The sequence below is a fragment of the Helianthus annuus genome, chromosome 10 (genome assembly GCF_002127325.2).
Source record: "Helianthus annuus cultivar XRQ/B chromosome 10, HanXRQr2.0-SUNRISE, whole genome shotgun sequence".
Classification (NCBI taxonomy): Eukaryota; Viridiplantae; Streptophyta; class Magnoliopsida; order Asterales; family Asteraceae; genus Helianthus; species Helianthus annuus.
Genome location: NC_035442.2, coordinates 172,840,992 through 172,863,841, shown reverse-complemented (window position 1 = coordinate 172,863,841; position 22,850 = coordinate 172,840,992). Strand labels below are relative to the sequence as shown.

Below are 22,850 nucleotides of genomic sequence, written 5' to 3'. Positions count from 1 at the left end.
AAGAAAGTTGCAAGTTGTACTCATACTGTAAGCAAGTAAAACTCTAAAAGAAAGCTAACAATGGTGCCTAAGGTGTTCAATATAAAGAACCTCTGACCATTTTCATTAAATTCTTGGCACATAACGGAGAGATAATCGGGACCGGTATTTACCGGTTGCTACACAAAAATAGTAGTACCATACCAATTCCGAATCGTAACGGGTATATTCGAAACCGGTAGCGGTACCCAGTTTTCGGGAATTGCGGTACCGAAGTACCGGTAGCGGTTCAGAACAACGGGGTCTATGTCCGGTTTCGGAACCACATCGGATTTCTTCACTGGCATGAATTTATACTCTCAAATATTAAAAAATCATGTCTCTCAGGATTGAAACCTTTCAAGTCTTTTGAATAGCTATAAACATTGGTTTCTATAATTCATATAATACTATTAGTTGGTTTCTATAATTCATATAGTACTATTAGACTTAAAACGTGAGTCTCTACATTAATGCTTAGCAATCATGACAATTGACAGAAAATTGTGACATGAGTTTACACCAAAAAAGAATTTCATAAATCAAGTTTGCTACTGGTCTATAAAAGTAAATACAAATATCCCGAAGACCGACTTTCGATCTCCAGAACTTGAAGACTGAGCTCCATCTCATAAAACAAAGGATGCAGTTCAAAAATCATAATGACCCGAACATTTCCAAATGAGGATGATCGAATCTCATTTTTCAAGTTTTCTTCAGTAGTAAGAAACCCTAGCCTATAAATTAAAAGGAAGACAACTGACCTGAACGACAAATCTGATAGGAGATTTGGAAATCTGCAGGTTCAATTCTAGGGTTGCATCTCATACTTTTCTAAATCCTCGGTAGTTCTGAAAGAAAGTTCGAAGAGCAGAGCACACATGTTAAGTAAGGAGAAAATATAGGTTATACACGTGTAGCTAAAGGGGGGGGGGGGGGGGGGAAGGAGATTGCTGGCTGATAGTGAAGAAAAAGAAAAACACCGACTTTGTAATTTAAGATGTAGTATAATATAATATAATGTGTTGTATATTTTATGTAAGAATTCGTTTTCTTATAAAAAAAACTTAGCACATAATATACATATTTTCGAATGTTATAAGCCAAAAAGAAAAAACAAAAAAAAAGGTCAAGTAGTTTTTCTTAAAATGTTGTAATTTTGAATGTAACAGCTGTAAAACACGTGTTACACAAGTGTGTAACAAATATGTGACATTGTGACAGTAAAATAACTGTGTTACATAGAAAACTATTGTAACCAATATAAGAAAAAAATTTATTCAATGCTTTTTGGGTCTTTTATTCGAAATGTTTGAAAATATGTATATTACATACCTTAATTTTAATTTTTATAAAAAAAAACGGTTTGTTACAGATGTTTTACAAAGGGTTTTCATAGTTTTCGCAATTCAAGTAGGTTTTATGCCTGTACTTCCTATCTATTATCTATATTAAAACAAAACAAACTTATGCCACTTGGCATGTACTTAGGCTACCAGATGCCACGTGGCATCTAATTGTTTCTCGAATTCTTTCTTTGAGCGGCAAATGAATAGACGCTACCTTCACATAGCTTCTCAAACAATCCGCCCTCAATCTTGCCAAAATTATAAAACCGTTTCCTTTTTCAAATGAATTTCATTGAGAAACCCTAATTTCAGTTTCATCTCTAACTCTTGATTATGTTCCGTCTCTCACACGCTTTGGAATTGTTAGGGTTTCTGCGTTATCAATGAATCGCTCTCTGCCTCTCATTCATTCCTCTATGAATCCGACTCTGATCTTCGTGATAAAGGTTAGATTTTGTCAATGGATCAACTATCGTTCTTGATATTTTAGATTTTATAACTAATAATTTCTTTTGTTTTGTATATCTCATCTGAAATCAGTTGTATCCTGGTTCTTCGATTGTTGTGATCCAGTCAGTCCGATAACCGGATTTTATAACTATTGATTCTTGAAGGAGTCATCGGAACTGGCGGCACTTGAAGCATCCAAAGGATTCGAGAGACGATAATGTTCCCTGTTTCAAATCTTTTTGAGGTATTTCATATTTTCGATTTGATTGCTAATATTTTACTAGGTTTGTTGTATTTGATTTTGATTACATATTTATATGTGGATTACCTTAATTTTGGGGATTTTATTTCGCCTGATCTTATGTGGTTTATGTTATTTGGTACTATGATAGCAAGTTTGGATTCAAGGTGTAAATCGGGTTAATTTTATTTGTTATTCCGATTGTTAATTTGTTATATATTTGATTGTTCTTTCCGATTTGTTAGGTGCTCAGTTTTTCTGTCGACAAGGTGGTTGTGGCGTTTGATTTATATGGTTAGGGTTTTCCAGAATTGGGTGAGTCTGGTGGTGGTTCAGAGTATTCATAAGTACCTTTTCTTATGTCTTAATTTTTACATTTATTTAATATAACACCGATAGTTTTGTTCATTTGTAGGCTGACGGGAGATCCGGGCACTCCAAATAAGTGAGACAGGCAAGAGTAAGACAGCCAAAAATATCCTTTTTTGTACCTTTTTATGTATTATTTTTAGTTCCCACTCACTTGATAATAATGGATTTAACTTTATTTGTTAATTTAATTTTTTTAATACTGTCATGAAGGAACCAACTTCGGGCGTACTACTGGTGGCCCGTTTATTGCTACAAGCTATGACTATCATGCTTCTCCTAATGAATTAACGCTATTTAAATATCAACCATTTACGTTTTCATGAGTGTTTGTTGTTCTTAGCTAGCATATGTCTTTACTTTTGAGTTTCAAAGTGCTGTGATAAATTAAGCGAATAGCCAGCCATCAACTAACTACTACTTTCTTGGACAGTTAATGATGTTGTTGGAGATGTGTATTGTTTCAGTTATGATGATTAAATAATGCAATATCAAATCTAATAATTTTGATATGGTGTAAAAAGTTGATAAAAAGGTTAGGGTTTATGTTTTAGCTTTTCTTCTTTTTGGCTGTAGTCTCGAAGGGCCTAAGTTATTGTTCTGCCTCATCTCTCTTCTAAATATGTATTTAAGTGCTGAAAACTATTTGCCGCATGTAAGCTTTTTGGGTATATGTATATGTCACACCCTGGCTTTGCGGAAGCGTGGTTATTTTGGTGTGACTTCTTAATACCATAGCTTAATCATAACAAGCTATATGAATTTAAAATCATGCAAAGTCATCCATTGAAAATAAAATTGTCAAACATTGTCTAAATGGGTAAACACCCAACAACCATTACTTGTCTTAAACAGTACAACCACTACCATAATGCCACGAAAATAAACATGGTTCAGGGGCTATGGCTTGTCCAGGAAAGAGCCATAAGCCTTGAACCCGGATGACTCTGAGTCTAAATGCAGCGGGAAATCCTGCTAAACCGTGCCAGATCCTTAATTCCCTGAAATACATGTAAGTTGAAAAATCAACAATAATGTTGAGCGAGTTCATGCGAAAATGAGTAAATAAACCTTTATCTTTATCAAAAACCCTGGTATGTAGCAAATAAGGAAATAAAAGAGATCACCAATGGGTTGCAAGTCCACTGATATGTGTGAAGTGCAAGTAGGGATGACTCAAACCTAGCGGATTTATGCGTCGGGCACTAAGTCACCCCGAGGTCCGTTCAGCTGGACCTGGGGCTGGGCTCGCTACACCCAGATAGATCTACCGCTCCTGTCCCTCGGTCCTCAACGAGGATTAATGGCCTCAAGTTTCTGCCTACCCACTCACATGATCTAAGTAATAACCCTCCTTATGCTAACCATACCATGTATAACATATCCATAATCATTGTAACATGTATTTCACCCCCGCAGTTTATAAAACTGAAAACAGTTAAGAGAAGAAAAGGGGGACATGAACTCACAGTGAGCGCGTCACAAAATCAAGCAATCCAATATCCAAGTGCTGTGCAACGACCTACATATGCTAATTCTATTAGACGGATGGCCGTGCTTTAGCTTCATAGTTTACATTTTTGGAAACAGTTAGACAACCGTTCCGTGTATATTTTTGATACGCATTCTCCTTCCCAAGGATGGGGGAATTAAATACATGTATACTTGTATTATTTTATTAAGTCCCACTTAATATATTTTATTTCTTATTTCAAAATATATTTATTTTTCTCAAAAATAATATATTTCCTTTTTCTCATAATATTTTCCCAAAATAATATATTGACAACACACGCGCTTATGAATACTTCTGAATAAAGCGTAAGTTACGTTTTATCGATTAAGTGGTAATGATAATCACCGTTGTAACTTATATGTTTGCCGTGAAGGCGTTTGTATTATTTCGGGCTTGACAAGGTTAGTAAATATTATTTTTACTCTAAAAATAATATTTATATATCTTCACAAAATAATCATAAACAGTGAGGTGACAAAATGTATTTACCGAATATATACTTATCACGTTTACTTTTGTGAAAATCCCACCTCCGATTATTTGTAAATAAAGTTGTGGCGAAATATATTTTGAAAACTTGTCAAAGTAGTCTAACACTTGTAAATAATTCTAAGTGTTAGATTTTTAGAAAATTTCGCCAGAGTTTCCCCTGTAACTGGAGGTGGCCACGCTTTCAAGCGTATCATTTTCTTTTACAAATCATCTCAACAATTTATCGAATCAACCGAATCAATTTTCAACACTTCAAATAGAAGACTAGTATGTAAAACCGCGTTGTTTCATGAACTTGTAGTTTTTACAAAAACTACGGTGTAGATCTCGTTATTTTTAGTGGATCTATACATAACATAACTTAGTCTTGCAAAAACCTCGTTTTTGGAACAAATCACTTCTTACAACTTCCCGACAATTTTTGTAAACATTGCTATTTTGTCGGATCTTTCATTCTACAAGTGTTTCTACGCTTGTAGTTTATAGAAATCATATATGTTAACACTTTATCCATTTTTATAAAAACATGATTTTCTCGACACCCGGTCCTACGAATATACCACTTGTACATACGTAGATCGGCTTGTTTTAAATACTATTTTTCACGTTAAAACATTTTTACACAAGTTCATGTTTCCCGTGTGGTGGAGTTTCACCTTTTAACCCTTGTACCAAAGAAACAAGTGTATGTCAGGATACGTGATCCTAACAAAGTCGGGTTAAACGATGATGAGAGCCACCACATCATAGATCGGGCCATAAAAATCAACATATTCAAATACTACGACATTTACACGCGTTTTGAGCTTTTATCCAACGATATACACGTTTTAGTAGACTTTAAAGTTCCATTAAGCGGGTTACCGACATTCAACCGACAAATATCCTTTTAACCACTTTAGACATGACCAAAAATGAGTTTTAAACGTTATACCTCTAGCTCGGGGCTAGGGAAGAAACTAGTCGAAAACTGCGTGGATAATAGCAAACGGTAGAGGTCCTCCGCGTTCCGTTTGTTCCGAGCTCCGTTGTACGTAACCACCAACACTTGAGTATACTTGGAATGTCAAGACTTGAACCGAAAAACGGGTGGGTGGTGGTGCTAGTGTTCGGCCGAGAGGGAGAGCAAGGGAGGGAGAGAGAGTGAAGGTGAGGTGTGTGTGTTCAAGTGTGTGAGAGATGAGGGTTTTTATAGACAAAAGTGCCTCGTTCTTCGCGTAATCTAATTTAATATAATAAAGGGCGTACTCCCCCGGGTCCCACTAGTTGGCCGATCCCATTGGGATGTAATGGTGCTCGGTTCGTTTCCAATCGTTCAGTTACGGTCCAGTTTGGTTAAGTGCGTTAAGTGCGAGGTCTAACCCCGTTAGTTGTTTAAGTGCATTAAAAGCGGGTGTTAGGGTAATCAGGGACCCTAACTGGCTCAGAAAAGTACCAATATTAATTTTGGCAATATTTTTATGTTCCGGGTATTGTCCGGTTGTTCGGTCGGATAGTAATCCGTTAAAGTGCTTAAGATATCCGTTAAGCGTCATAAATAATATTTTTAGCGACACAATTTATTCTGCAAAGTGTCGGGAATAATTCCTCATATTTTGGCACTTTATTAATTAGCTTGAAGCTAGTGTGTTGATAAAAGTGCTGTGTTTCGTGCTTAAAGTATGTTTTAGGCACATCCAAATCTCTATATCTTATTCCTAGAGACGTAATCATACAACCCTTGTATCCCTACACACACTATGGGTGTAGTAACATAATTCTGGCTCATTCAGGCCTTTAGAGGCAGTGTTTGCCTGATGCTGGCTATACCAGCATGTTTAATAGGTTATCCGTTCAATGCTACTGTGCTTTTGTGCATCATGTTTGTCACTAAGGTTCAGCAAATAAGTAGTGTAGTGACAGGAATATCAAAGTATGATGCAGATATGTACAAGTATCAACAATCAAGTAGCAGTTTATCAGCAAACTCAGTAAAGCACAGTGATTAGGCAATAATTAATAATTAATTAAGTCGTACGGATACCTGGTTTTGAGAGGGTTGTCACATTCTCCCCCCGTTAAATAAATTTCGTCCCGAAATTTAGGTTCTGCTTGAAGAAGCAGGGTTCTTAGGAAACAGGTGGGGGTATTTCTCTTTCATCCGGTCTTCACGCTCCCAGGTGAATTCAGGACCATGTCTAGCATTCCAGCGAACTTTGACGAGCTTGACACTGCTCCGGCGGGTCTTGTTAACTTTCCAATCCGTGACCTCAACAGGTTCTTCAACGAAGTGGAGCGTGTCATCAATATGAATTTCGTCGGTAGGAATGGCAACGTTAACTTGAGTTGGACTCCTCTTAAGATTGGATACATGAAATGTATCGTGTACGTTATTCAGCTCGGCAGGTAGATCCAACTTGTATGCTACTGTTCCAATTTTCTCCAAAACCTTAAAAGGACCAATGTAGCGTGGATTCAACTTCCCACGCTTCCCAAAGCGTGCTACACCCTTCCAGGGTGATACCTTCAACAAAACCATATCCCCAACCTCAAACTCTTGAGGTTTCCTTTTCAGATCTGCATAGGTCTTCTGGCGATCACGAGCCGCGCTAATGCGATCTCGGATTTGCGCGATCTTATCTGTAGTTTCCTGAACTACATCGGGACCTACCAATTGTCTATCACCTGCGTCAGACCAACAGAGCGGCGACCTGCACTTGCGCCCATATAAAGCTTCGAATGGCGCGGCACCAATACTGGTGTGGTAGCTGTTGTTGTATGAAAACTCAACCAGGGGTAAATGCTTATCCCAGCTACCGCCTAAATCCATCACACATGCTCTCAGCATGTCTTCCAATGTCTGAATCGTCCGCTCACTTTGGCCGTCGGTCTGCGGGTGAAATGCGGTGCTCATATTCAGCTTCGAGCCAAAAGCTTCCTGGAAGGATTGCCATATCCTCGATACGAACCTTCCATCTCTATCAGAAATAATCGAGAGAGGTACTCCATGGCGAGTGACAATCTCTCTCATGTAAATTTCCGCCAATTTGCTTGTATGATCCTTTTCGCGGATAGGCAAGAAGTGTGCTGACTTCGTCAAGCGATCCACTATCACCCAGATAGTGTCATGGCCCTTAGGCGTTCTTGGCAACTTTGTAACAAAATCCATGGATATTTCTTCCCACTTCCATTGGGGAATTTTTGGTTGCTGCAGAAGTCCCGAAGGCTTCTGGTATTCTGCCTTAACCTTAGCGCAAGTCAAACATTGGCTCACGTAGATAGCAACATCGCCTTTCATCCTAGGCCACCAATGATAATCCTTAAGATCTTGGTACATCTTATCCGCTCCCGGGTGGATAGAGTACCGTGACTTGTGAGCTTCATCAAAAATAACCTCTCTTAAATCACCAAACAAAGGAACCCAAATCCTTTTCTCAAAACATAACGTTCCTTCTTTGTTTGGAACCAATATCTTCTCCATCCCACAGAGATATTCTTTCTCAAGGTTCTCCTCCTTGAGAGCTTCTTTTTGCGCTGCTCGAATGCGCGAGGAAAGATCGGTTTGGATAATCATTTCCATAGCCCTAACCCTTATGGGCTTGATTCTCTCCTTGCGACTTAGGGCATCGGCGACCACATTCGCCTTCCCTGGATGATACTTGATCTCGCAGTCGTAATCGTTCAGCAACTCAACCCATCGCCTTTGCCTCATATTCAACTCCTTCTGGTTGAATATATGCTGGAGGCTTTTGTGATCTGTAAAGATCGTACACTTTGTCCCATAAAGGTAGTGTCTCCAAATCTTCAAAGCAAAAACCACTGCGCCTAGCTCCAAATCATGCGTGGTATAGTTCTTTTCATGCACTTTCAGTTGGCGTGATGCGTAAGCGATAACCTTTTGACGTTGCATCAACACACAACCCAATCCTTGACGCGAAGCGTCGCAGTATACCACAAAATCGTCGGTACCTTCCGGTAGAGCTAAGATTGGCGCGTTGCAAAGCTTATCCTTCAACAACTGAAATGCTTCATCCTGTTTGATTCCCCAATCAAACTTTTTATCCTTTTGCGTGAGGAGCGTCAATGGCTGAGCGATCTTTGAAAAATCCTCAATAAATCTTCGATAATAGCCAGCCAAACCCAAGAATTGCCGGATCTCGGTTGGCGTCTTTGGCGCTTCCCAATTCTTGATCGCCTCGATCTTGGTTGGATCCACATGAATTCCACTTTCATTTACCACGTGCCCAAGGAATTGCACGTCTCTCAGCCAAAACTCACACTTAGAAAATTTGGCATACAACTGCTCCTTCTTCAGTAGCTCTAAAATAGTTCTGAGGTGTTGCTCGTGCTCTGCCTTCGATTTTGAGTAGATCAAGATGTCGTCGATGAACACAATCACGAACTTATCCAGATACGGCTTACAAACTCGGTTCATCAAATCCATGAACACTGCAGGTGCGTTTGTTAAACCAAACGGCATGACAAGGAACTCGTAGTGCCCATAACGAGTTCTGAAGGCTGTCTTCGGGATACTTTCCTCCTGTATCCGAAGCTGATGATATCCAGATCGAAGATCGATCTTTGAGTAGAAACTTGAACCTTGAAGTTGGTCGAACAGATCATCAATCCTTGGCAAAGGATACCTATTCTTGATCGTCAGCTTGTTCAATTCTCTGTAGTCAATGCACATACGGAAACTACCATCCTTCTTCTTGACAAACAAAACTGGAGCTCCCCAAGGCGAGAAGCTTGGTCGAATAAATCCCTTATCCAACAATTCTTGAAGTTGCGTTGATAGCCCTTGCATCTCAGACGGGGCAAGTCTATAAGGTGCCTTAGCCACAGGCGCGGCGCCTGGAACTAAGTCGATGCGAAATTCCACTTGCCTCTGAGGCGGCAAGCCAGGTAAGTCTTCTGGAAAGACTTCCGGATATTCCCTCACGACAGGGATGTCTTCGATCTTCGGCTCAGCGGCCTTTTTATCCACAATGTGTGCTAGAAAAGCAACACACCCTTTCTTCAGACACTTCCTTGCTTTCAGACAGCTGATAATCCGCAACGGCGTCTCACGCTTCTCTCCATGAACAACAATGGTCTCACCATCGTCGGTCGGAATACGGATAATCTTCTCGCGACAAACAATCTCTGCTTTGTTACTTGCTAACCAATCCATCCCTACTACCACGTCAAAGCTCCCCAACTGGACTGGTAGTAGATCGAGAGCAAACTCACGCTCTCCTAACTCGATTACGCAATCTCTAATCACTTCATTGGCTTCTACTAACTTCCCATTTGCTAGCTCGATCGAATAAGGAATATCTAACTTACTAGCGGCTAAACCAAGCATGTTCTTAAATTCTAGCGATACAAAGCTATAATCGGCACCAGTATCAAACAAAACAGACGCATAGCGTTGGTTTACAGGGAACGTACCAGTAACAACATTGGGATCCTGGCGCGCTTCCCTGGCCTCCATGTTGAAAACTCTTCCACGAGCTTGGTTTAATTCCGGGCAGTTCCTCTTGAAGTGCCCTTGATCTCCACAATTAAAACATCCGGGCCTCTGCCCGTTTCCACCATTGTTCCCAGCTTGGTGGTTTCCCTGGTTTCGGTTCACGGTGCCTGCTTGGTTAGCACGGTTTCCATTTCCTCCTTGATTTCCTTGTGGGCGGTTCCCAGCACCACCACGGTTGTTTCTATTCCCATTTCCTCCTTGGCCTCCCCGGCCAGCATTAGCCCAACAGAAATCCTTCGTATGACCAGTCTTCCCACAAGACTCACAAACCCTTAGACTGCAGCGACCAGAGTGATGTTTTTGACATGAGTTGCACTTGGGCTGTGCACCCATGTATCCCCTGCTCTTCTTTCTATCACCAACTGAATCTTGAGCTGGTGCATTCGATTCTCCCTTCTTGACCACCGTCCCGGTGCTTTGCTTGAAACTTGAAAACTTCCGCTTATTACCACCAGAGGACTCCACATGAGTCTCCTTTTTCTTGGGTTCAATCTCATCGAACTTGTTTAACCGAATTGCTTCTTCAGTTAAAGCCACACTCAGATCAATGGCTTCTGTGATGGTTGCGGGTTTGGAAGAAGTCACCATACTGATTATCTGAGGAGCCAATCCCCAGATGAAGCGCTCAACCCTTTTAAACTCGGGTGTTACCATATAAGGTACCACGTGAGACAGATCGTGGAATCTCTGAACATATTCCGCTATCTTCGACCCTTCCATCTTCAGGTGCCAAAACTCGGTTTCAAGCTTTTGAATCTCCGCGCGAGAGCAGTACTTCTTCCGCATAAGCTCTTTCAATTCGGCCCAAGACAGGGCGTAGGCGGCAGCTTCGCCTAGAGTTTGCACTTGAAGGTTCCACCAAGATAGGGCTCCATCTAGAAACAGCCCTGAAATGTAAGTGACCTGCTGGTCGATCGCACATTTGCTCATACGGATGGTGGAATCAGTCTTCTCTGCCCAACGAACGAAGGCAACAGCACCGCCCGTGCCGTCGAAGTTTGTGGGCTTACAGTCCAGAAACTGCTTGAAGGTGCACCCATGAGTGGGATTCTGGTTGCCATTGCCGTTGGAGCTACTCCAGCTGGGTCCTCCCTGCGATGCAGCATACTGAGCAATCGCGACAGCAATGATTCCTTGCAGTTCTTCTTGAGTCGTGGGCATCGGCTGCGGTTGACGTCTTGGTGCCATTTTCTAAAGATGCGTACGTCGATTAGGCCATAGAAATCATACGTATATAGTAATAGTAATAGCATATAACATCTCATGTTATCAATATATCACACACAACATCCCATGTCCAACATCCCATGTCCAAATACAAAAATAATCAATCAAGTAAATCAGATATGATGAGAATGCGGCGATTGCATATATATCAAGACCATAAGCATAGTAAGTGTGTTAGTACATCCATCAATCACATAGGGGTTACATCACCCCTGTACAAAATACATCATATCAGTGTTACATACAATCAATACATCACATGTATCAACAAAAATCTGTGTAGTCAAATGGTCTTCAAAAGCTGTGCATAACAATCGCGGCTGTCTCACCGGTGTCTACCCTGGTAACGTCGATGTGCTCTAGAATGGTGGTGGTGGTGGAGGATAATGTAAGCGGCGAAAGAGAAGCCAATCCTCATCCAAGGCCTGCTGGGTGCGGATCACGGATGCAATCTGCTGCTCTAGGATCGAAAGTCGAGCGGCAATGTCAGGGGGAAAAGACCGAAATGGCTGAGCAGATGAGGATGACGGACCATGATATGAACAAGGAGGCATCTGAGCTCTCTCGAGCTCCTGCAAACGCTGAGAATGGGAATCATGCTGAAAAACAAATGACATCAACAGGTCCTCTAGGGTATGCCCCAAATGAGGTGGATCGACGGGTGGCATAACGGGTAGCGAAGACCAGAAAGAAGGCTCGCTGACAGTGCCAAAAGGCATAACAGGAAAAGATGAAGTGGATGCTGAAACAGGAGATATGACAGGTAATGGCATCGGTACATGGCCAAATGGATGGGCGGAAGAGCCCTCCCCAGGCCCCGCTGGAGGTATGACTGAAGGAATCTGAAACGAGAACTCAGGATGGTGAGCATCAGTGCGGTGAGGAGGAAGCGGCGGAATATCCTCGTCAGCCGGTATCCAACCGTGCTGAGCCTCCTCGTCAGGGGGATCCATGTGCTCTGCAAACAGAGCATGCTCGGGCTCAATAGGTAAGGGATCAACAGGAGCTAAAACAGGATCAACGTGAGCAACAACAGGATCAATATGATCGACATGAGGGTCAACTGGGACGTCAGCGATCGGAGGGTCAACAAGAGGATCAACAACATGGTCAGCATCTAACAAAGGTATATCATCAACAGGAACGTCGCCAAGTGGCTGACCCGCCAAAATAGGATCAACAGGAACATCAGCATGCGCCAAACCATGCTCATGTGCGGGATCGAAAGCAGCGGCCTGCTCTGGAGCTACTGCAGGCTCGGGATCGTCAAACGCCATATCGAAGTCAAAGTCCGGATCGATAGGATCAAAAGGGTCGGCAGGGTCAACGGGGTCCTCTACAGGCTGGTCCATGTGAACGAACTCAATATCACGGTCTGGATCGAATCCAGGGGGAAATACAGGGTCAGAATCCTCGATATCGTCATGCTCAAAAACAAAGCTCGGCATAGGGGCGGCAGATGACGCCTGGTCAGGATCCGAGTCATGAACGAAAAGCTGCGTGCTCGCCACATGTGATGGAGCAGATGCCACAGACTCAAAGGAGTCTGGGGCTGGAGAATGAACAGGCGAGTCTCCGACAGGAGCACCGGCGATCATCAAAAGACCGCCAGCGGGCAAAAGAGCTGGGTCAGGAACCTCGTCCTCGTATAGCTCGTCATCGAAAAGATCAATATCGTCACCAGCCTCGGCATCAAGCATAAGCTCATAAGCTGGGTAGGATGCAAGAGGAATCGGGGCGGGAATCACAGCGAGAGGAAGATCCGCAGCAGGACCACCAACGATGGGCTCAACGACGCCGTCAGGTAGTGCGAACGGCTGAAAGTCGTCGTCGTCTGTACTGGTATAATCCGAGGTGTGCACCTCGTGCTCTGATGACATCATCTCGTCTGACTCCATGGGTCGGGGTCCAGTAGTGTCCGAGTCTCCAGTATCTGAGGTGTCCATGAGTCTGTAATACAATCACAAGTATGCACAAATATCAGCAAATCAGGTAATCACACAAGTTACCACATAATAATCACATATTCCTCCTAGTCCCACTAGCCTCCCAGCCTCCCAGACTGTTCTTCCTAGTCCCACTAGCCAACTTTTCCCAGCCTCCCAGACTGACTCCCTAGTCCCACTAGCAAACATCTCCCAGCCTCCCAGACTGACTCCCTAGTCCCACTAGACAACTACCTCGATCCGTTAGATCGAGCCTCGGCCTCCCAGACCGAGCCTAAAATAATAAAATGTGCTCAACATTTGTTTATAAAAAGTTTTGGATCTGGACTTAAGTGGTATGCAGAAAAATGTTTTCGTGAGAGCCCTAGTGATCATAGTCTAGACTCAAAATGAACCCTAGTTCGCTATGATCAGAGCTCTGATACCAAGCTGTCACACCCTGGCTTTGCGGAAGCGTGGTTATTTTGGTGTGACTTCTTAATACCATAGCTTAATCATAACAAGCTATATGAATTTAAAATCATGCAAAGTCATCCATTGAAAATAAAATTGTCAAACATTGTCTAAATGGGTAAACACCCAACAACCATTACTTGTCTTAAACAGTACAACCACTACCATAATGCCACGAAAATAAACATGGTTCAGGGGCTATGGCTTGTCCAGGAAAGAGCCATAAGCCTTGAACCCGGATGACTCTGAGTCTAAATGCAGCGGGAAATCCTGCTAAACCGTGCCAGATCCTTAATTCCCTGAAATACATGTAAGTTGAAAAATCAACAATAATGTTGAGCGAGTTCATGCGAAAATGAGTAAATAAACCTTTATCTTTATCAAAAACCCTGGTATGTAGCAAATAAGGAAATAAAAGAGATCACCAATGGGTTGCAAGTCCACTGATATGTGTGAAGTGCAAGTAGGGATGACTCAAACCTAGCGGATTTATGCGTCGGGCACTAAGTCACCCCGAGGTCCGTTCAGCTGGACCTGGGGCTGGGCTCGCTACACCCAGATAGATCTACCGCTCCTGTCCCTCGGTCCTCAACGAGGATTAATGGCCTCAAGTTTCTGCCTACCCACTCACATGATCTAAGTAATAACCCTCCTTATGCTAACCATACCATGTATAACATATCCATAATCATTGTAACATGTATTTCACCCCCGCAGTTTATAAAACTGAAAACAGTTAAGAGAAGAAAAGGGGGACATGAACTCACAGTGAGCGCGTCACAAAATCAAGCAATCCAATATCCAAGTGCTGTGCAACGACCTACATATGCTAATTCTATTAGACGGATGGCCGTGCTTTAGCTTCATAGTTTACATTTTTGGAAACAGTTAGACAACCGTTCCGTGTATATTTTTGATACGCATTCTCCTTCCCAAGGATGGGGGAATTAAATACATGTATACTTGTATTATTTTATTAAGTCCCACTTAATATATTTTATTTCTTATTTCAAAATATATTTATTTTTCTCAAAAATAATATATTTCCTTTTTCTCATAATATTTTCCCAAAATAATATATTGACAACACACGCGCTTATGAATACTTCTGAATAAAGCGTAAGTTACGTTTTATCGATTAAGTGGTAATGATAATCACCGTTGTAACTTATATGTTTGCCGTGAAGGCGTTTGTATTATTTCGGGCTTGACAAGGTTAGTAAATATTATTTTTACTCTAAAAATAATATTTATATATCTTCACAAAATAATCATAAACAGTGAGGTGACAAAATGTATTTACCGAATATATACTTATCACGTTTACTTTTGTGAAAATCCCACCTCCGATTATTTGTAAATAAAGTTGTGGCGAAATATATTTTGAAAACTTGTCAAAGTAGTCTAACACTTGTAAATAATTCTAAGTGTTAGATTTTTAGAAAATTTCGCCAGAGTTTCCCCTGTAACTGGAGGTGGCCACGCTTTCAAGCGTATCATTTTCTTTTACAAATCATCTCAACAATTTATCGAATCAACCGAATCAATTTTCAACACTTCAAATAGAAGACTAGTATGTAAAACCGCGTTGTTTCATGAACTTGTAGTTTTTACAAAAACTACGGTGTAGATCTCGTTATTTTTAGTGGATCTATACATAACATAACTTAGTCTTGCAAAAACCTCGTTTTTGGAACAAATCACTTCTTACAACTTCCCGACAATTTTTGTAAACATTGCTATTTTGTCGGATCTTTCATTCTACAAGTGTTTCTACGCTTGTAGTTTATAGAAATCATATATGTTAACACTTTATCCATTTTTATAAAAACATGATTTTCTCGACACCCGGTCCTACGAATATACCACTTGTACATACGTAGATCGGCTTGTTTTAAATACTATTTTTCACGTTAAAACATTTTTACACAAGTTCATGTTTCCCGTGTGGTGGAGTTTCACCTTTTAACCCTTGTACCAAAGAAACAAGTGTATGTCAGGATACGTGATCCTAACAAAGTCGGGTTAAACGATGATGAGAGCCACCACATCATAGATCGGGCCATAAAAATCAACATATTCAAATACTACGACATTTACACGCGTTTTGAGCTTTTATCCAACGATATACACGTTTTAGTAGACTTTAAAGTTCCATTAAGCGGGTTACCGACATTCAACCGACAAATATCCTTTTAACCACTTTAGACATGACCAAAAATGAGTTTTAAACGTTATACCTCTAGCTCGGGGCTAGGGAAGAAACTAGTCGAAAACTGCGTGGATAATAGCAAACGGTAGAGGTCCTCCGCGTTCCGTTTGTTCCGAGCTCCGTTGTACGTAACCACCAACACTTGAGTATACTTGGAATGTCAAGACTTGAACCGAAAAACGGGTGGGTGGTGGTGCTAGTGTTCGGCCGAGAGGGAGAGCAAGGGAGGGAGAGAGAGTGAAGGTGAGGTGTGTGTGTTCAAGTGTGTGAGAGATGAGGGTTTTTATAGACAAAAGTGCCTCGTTCTTCGCGTAATCTAATTTAATATAATAAAGGGCGTACTCCCCCGGGTCCCACTAGTTGGCCGATCCCATTGGGATGTAATGGTGCTCGGTTCGTTTCCAATCGTTCAGTTACGGTCCAGTTTGGTTAAGTGCGTTAAGTGCGAGGTCTAACCCCGTTAGTTGTTTAAGTGCATTAAAAGCGGGTGTTAGGGTAATCAGGGACCCTAACTGGCTCAGAAAAGTACCAATATTAATTTTGGCAATATTTTTATGTTCCGGGTATTGTCCGGTTGTTCGGTCGGATAGTAATCCGTTAAAGTGCTTAAGATATCCGTTAAGCGTCATAAATAATATTTTTAGCGACACAATTTATTCTGCAAAGTGTCGGGAATAATTCCTCATATTTTGGCACTTTATTAATTAGCTTGAAGCTAGTGTGTTGATAAAAGTGCTGTGTTTCGTGCTTAAAGTATGTTTTAGGCACATCCAAATCTCTATATCTTATTCCTAGAGACGTAATCATACAACCCTTGTATCCCTACACACACTATGGGTGTAGTAACATAATTCTGGCTCATTCAGGCCTTTAGAGGCAGTGTTTGCCTGATGCTGGCTATACCAGCATGTTTAATAGGTTATCCGTTCAATGCTACTGTGCTTTTGTGCATCATGTTTGTCACTAAGGTTCAGCAAATAAGTAGTGTAGTGACAGGAATATCAAAGTATGATGCAGATATGTACAAGTATCAACAATCAAGTAGCAGTTTATCAGCAAACTCAGTAAAGCACAGTGATTAGGCAATAATTAATAATTAATTAAGTCGTACGGATACCTGGTTTTGAGAGGGTTGTCACAGTATAAGCCTCTCAATTTTAATAGCTATATGTATAATCTAGAAGATGTTCTCATAACTTGATTACGTGTAACTATAGGTGAGCTACTTCCGTACCAGCTTGAAGGATTGAATTTCTTACGTTTCTCATGGTCTAAAGTCTAAACAAACACATGTGATACTTGCAGACGAAATGGGTCTTGGTAAGATTTCCTTATATTTTTTAAAAAATTTTTTTATATATTTATGAAAAAGTAACCTTTACCTTTATAGTATGCTTTATAACATTCAGGGAAACGATACAAAGTATTGCTTTTTTGGCATCGTTGTCTAAAGAGAATGTCTCCCCTCATTTAGTAGCACCGCTTTCTACATTAAGGAATTGGGAACATTAATTTGCTATATGGGCTGCTAATATGAATGTTGTAAGTTACAAAATCTCTTGAATTCTAATATTTTTATATGACCAAAGTTTATTTACCAGTATACTAAGTTAATGGCAGTCGCATCTTCTCCACACGAAGAAGAAACAACCTTCACTTTCAGACGTTATTGCGGTAATTATATTCCAGTTTTCTCTTATTACTTCATATTGCAGTTTTCTTCGCTGTTAAAAAGTTGTGTTTTTCAAGCAAACAACAAAGAAATAGGATGTTTTGTTTACGGTGCTACAGTTTTGAAGAATATAACAACAGCTATTTGAAGGTGATGTGTGTTTTATATCCGTATTTTTTATTTTTATTTTTTTGCCTATGAATAAAAAATAATCTGATGTATCAAGGATTTGTGATTTTTAATGTGGATTTTTTATTATAGTAGATATTGCAGTACTGACCAAAAGTATCGGTACCAAAAATGCCAAAAAGTGGGTAAGAATCGGTACCGAAAATAATTTGGTACAGTACTGGTCTCAAGTACCAAATGCCCATCCTTACCTTCTATATATTAGTAGGTTATTTTTTTTGTATTTTAAACGGGTCAAACATATTATGTTTTAAATGATTTAACTAAAGAGAATTGCTTTGAACAAATCTAACTGGCTAGATGAGTCAAGCTTGATCAAACGGTTTGAAACTCAGCGGAAGTGTATGTAAATACACCAAAACCTAAAACGAGTCCTCATTAATATTTAGAATACATTGTAATAATACAGATTTTGTATAACCAAAAATGATAAATGATGTGTTTGTGGTCCGACTACCCAACCCATTTCAGCTCACACTAATGATTACCTGTGTTGACCCATTGCCACCTCCACTATAAAGTTTACATAATTTATGTATGAATAGAGGCGTTCACACCTTATTTTCAAATTGTGAAACCATCCAAGCCGTTTATCATGTCTAGCAACTGCAACATCGTGTCCAGTAGCATATGCAACAATGGCACAACAACGAGCAAAGGTAAAATTACCATTTTTATTCTGTTTGTGTTTTCAAAAGTAAAGCAAATGTTATGTATTACTTACTGAGTTTTTTAATTTTTTAATTTATGTATATATCACCAATTGAAGCAGGTAGTCATCCACTTTTTACAAGGAATATGGTTCAATATTACGCACCGGCTAGCTGAACAGGTCGATAGGGTGCGCACCAGCTAGCTGGGGAGTTTGATTGGCTTTTACCCTATGTTCAGGAACCGCTTGATCATATCCTGTTCAAGGTTCAAGTTTTCACCTTTTTTAAATTTTTATTGATTGATCAACTGAATGTTATATGAGTTTGTTGATTGAAAGTTTTATTTTACCATGTTTGATGTGTAGATGGGTCTTTCTAAAATCAAGATTCAAGAGCTGATCTCCAACTAAGGTCTCTTTTGCTATGTACTTTACCTGAACTTGGGGATTTTTATATTATGACTAGATTAGCCATATGGTTTAGCTGGTTGTTGACTCGACATGTTTCACTATTTTTTTTACATATTTTAGCTATAGTAATGATATATTATGTTCATGTTATAAGAATTGAGGTTTTCAATTTTATTCAAATTCACTACAAATACCATTAGTCGATGTAGGTCAAAACTCTAGATATCACTTTCTTCTTCCTCTACTTGAAGCATCTACAATCCAATTGAATCGATAATCTTCTTTTAATAATTGTTATTCCACAGAGAATCATCAATGCATTAAAAGATTCGAGGGTCTTGCGTTTTCTATAGCATGGCGACTCCCAATTGAAACATCGGATATCCATTCTCAACTGAAACAGGTTATTTATTGTGTATTTCTTAAACTTTATAAATAGTTCACATGTAAAATACAGTTGAAAGAAATAAGTTACTAAATAAAAATAGTAGTTTTTTTAAATAAAATAGATTTCGACGACTTTTGATTCCTATAACCTGTTAACACGTCTGAACATTTTTGTTCATTGATACGATTTTTCCTTCAGTTGATCGGTTATTAAGCAAATAGAATACACAATAACTCATTTATATTAACAGGTTGACATTGCCACCTTTATTGGTTACATTACGGTTGTGCTATCCTTTTTGACTTCTTTAATCTTTTACCATGTCCGATACTTATATTTGGCTATATGCATTGACCTCATTATATTGAATGGGTTTAAAGACCTCAGCTTTTTCACTATAATTTTACCTGGTATTATCAGTAATCCCTATTTTAGTCTTACTTTTTGGGGGTTTCACTTTGTTTGATGCTCCTGTAGGTGTGGAGATTACTTCTAGCTGCTATGAAGTTTTCATTTGCTAATGGCATTGAATTGCACGTGTTTTGTGAGCTGGATAAGTATTGTCATATGTGGAACTTGCATTTAATTATATTGTGCTTCCTTTGTACACCTACTACATGCTTGAAGCATTATAAAAATTACCAACTTTTGCAATTGGTGTAACAGCTTGAAGATATTATTGGTGATGATTTTGAACATAGTGGTGATCACATTCATGCTCTACGGTTAATAAAGACCTGCACAATCACATTTTCTTCAGTCTCCTTGGTGACTGGGTTAGTAATTTGATCTCAACTGTTGCTCAAAAATTGATTTTGAAGTTTTGTAATTTGATATTGATATGTTAAGATATGGAAATGGAAATGGGTGACAACGATTCTATCACTTGTAACTACTTTCTTGAGTCTCCTTTTAACTATAATGTCCCTCTTCAATACTAATTTTTATTCACAAAAGGTGTTAGAGACATGCTGCATGTGCTAAAAAGATATTGCATGCTTGATGATGAATATTAAATGTTATACAACCATTTTCACTTTAAAAAAGTTTGCAGTTAATCATAAATAGCTTTACTATATGATTTATTTCATTGATTATTGATTATATGTGTTCTGCTCAATATATGTTAAGGTCAAAATAGGTTCGGGTCAGTCAAAACGGGTTTTGCTCAAAATAGGTTCATGTCCATATGTGTTCTGCTCAATATACGTTAAGGTCAAAACTGGTTAAAAATGCTTTATTTAAAAAAATATATATCAAATAACCAAAGTTATAAAAAAATAATTAAAAAAAATGAAATCTATCCGGGTTCTAAAAATTGCTATAAAATCATTTATATAATAACATCTCAATACCTATAAAAAATAAATCAAGACATATTTACCTAAGTGAGAAAAATTATATTTTTATACGTTTATATTGAAAAGTTCTTTCATTACAAAGCTCATCTCATTGCCAGTATATATTATATGTTTGTGTTAAACCACCCGCGAAGCTCGCGGGATCTTAAGCTAGTTATATATATAGGTGAAAGATAAACAAGAAACTCACTCTTGATGAGAAAATCTTATGTACCAAACTTTTTTTTTTTTGAATTTTTAGGGCATGTAATATACATGTAACAGGTGTGTAACACTAACATTTCTTAACATCTTGTGATCACCTAGTGTAAAAAGACATGTCAGATTGGAAATTAAAAGATCAAGAGTTGAAAACAATGTTACGAACTGTATATTCATTACTTGCAGGGAAATTTGGAAAATGTATCAAACTTATTAGGATTTAAAATGCCAATTATGTGTAATTAAAGTTCATGTGACAATTACTGATATACATACGGACTTCTTATGCCAAACAATCATGTACACGTCATAGAATATGTTTATCCTTAGCCATAAATCCTAAAGAAAAGTATCATATCAAAAGTTCATTGTCATGGCTCTTTTCGAGCATAATGTGAACCGGTAACTATGGCTTAATCCCTAACCACACAACTTCGAAAATGGTATTTGCTACCAAATAGGATGTGCCAACCACTATTAGTGTGAAGGTGGGATCGGTATTGACATAACTAGCTGGGTTGGTACAAGGTATAATACATAACATGTTAAAAAAATGTTTTTCTAACTTTTTTTCAGCGTTTTTTCTTATAAATACAAGTAGAAACATTTTTGATAAAAAAAAAATCAAAAACTAAAAATATAAAAAAATGTTTAAAAAACAGTTATATCTTATAGAATTAACTTAACATGTTAAAAATAATTTTTTTTTAAAAACTTTTCACCGCTTATCTTTATAAAAAAGAGGAGAAACTAGTCTAGCAAAAAAATTATTTTTTCTAAAAAAACATTTTTAGCCTTTTTTTTAATTGTTTTTTTAATATTTTTAGTTTTTGATTTTTTTTATTAAGAATACTTCTACAAGTATATATAAGAAGCGCCGAAAAAGATTTTTAAAAAAAATTATTTTAACATGTTAAGTTAAATTTTTAAGAGTGTTCCCCTGTTCCCCACTTTTTTAGTGTTCCCCAATGAACCTCACACTATATATATATATATATATATATATAGGAATGTTCATTGGGGAACACTAAAAAAGTGGGGAACAACGGGGAACCGACTCAAACGAACTCTGATTTGACTCATTCCAGCGGCGTTGGAACCGTCTCATCGAACCCTAACTAAGATCTTTTAACCCTAAACCCTAAATCCTAACTCCTAAACTCTAAACCCTAAAGCTAAAAAATAAGGCTAAAACATAAGCTAAACCGTAAAATCTAAACTATAAACCCTAAAAGCTAAACCCAAAGCTAAACCCTAATACTAAACCCTAAAGCTAAACCCTAAAGCTAAACCCTAAACCTTAAAACTAAACCCTAAAGCCAAACCCTAAAAGCCAAACCCTAATATATTTAGAGTTTAGTGGTTATGATTTAGGGTTTAGGGTTAAAAGATCCTAGTTAGGGTTCAACGAGCCGGTTCCAACGCCGCTGGAAGGAGTCCAATCGGAGTTCGTTTGAGTCGGTTTCCCACTGTTCCCCACTTTTTTAGTCGTAGAACTATGAATATAAAACACACAATGCTAAACAACATAAAACACAATAATATTTGTCATTCCACAATCAGAGCCTTAACATCTAAAACACAACACAAAACCCACATACATGATGTTTTAGTAATCTTTATCATATTATTTGTGGGTTTTTGGTGTGTTTTATGGTTGACATTATGATGTTTTATGACTTTTTACAATTTTTAGGAAATTTGGACTTTCTGGCCAACTCCTATCCTATATATATATATATATATATATATATATATATATATATATATATATATATATATATAGGGCCAGGATCATTTCAGAACCATAAATATTTACAGAACTCGCAGAACTCCTAATAAACAATCATTTTATTTATATATTTTCATGTTTAGGATAATTTTATCATTTATTATGTGTATTTTTACGATTACATACATGTTAAGAGTAATTTTATCTTTTTTATATGTAATTTTATAATTACACATATGTAAACTAGTTTTTTAAATATATGTAATTAGTTATGATACATATATATAATTTTGACAATTAAACATATGTAAACTACTTTTAACATGTATATAATCAAAGAAATACATATAATAGATGATAAAAAAGATTCTAAATATAAAAACTTATATATAAAATGATTGTTTATAGTTATTTAGAGTTCTGAAATGAACTCAACTCGGGCCAGGATTATTTCAAAATCATAAATATTTACAGAAC

General features: G+C 38.4%; 1 long non-coding RNA gene across 1 annotated transcript; it reads left to right on the top strand.

The window, feature by feature from the left end:
• The first annotated feature begins 1,976 nt into the window (after nt 1-1,976).
• LOC118483233 lies at nt 1,977-17,480 on the top strand. Its single transcript, XR_004869962.1, has 6 exons — nt 1,977-2,061; nt 2,304-2,373; nt 2,474-2,518; nt 16,985-17,087; nt 17,177-17,309; nt 17,388-17,480. It is a non-coding gene; the product is annotated as an uncharacterized LOC118483233 (long non-coding RNA).
• The last annotated feature ends 5,370 nt before the right edge of the window (nt 17,481-22,850 follow it).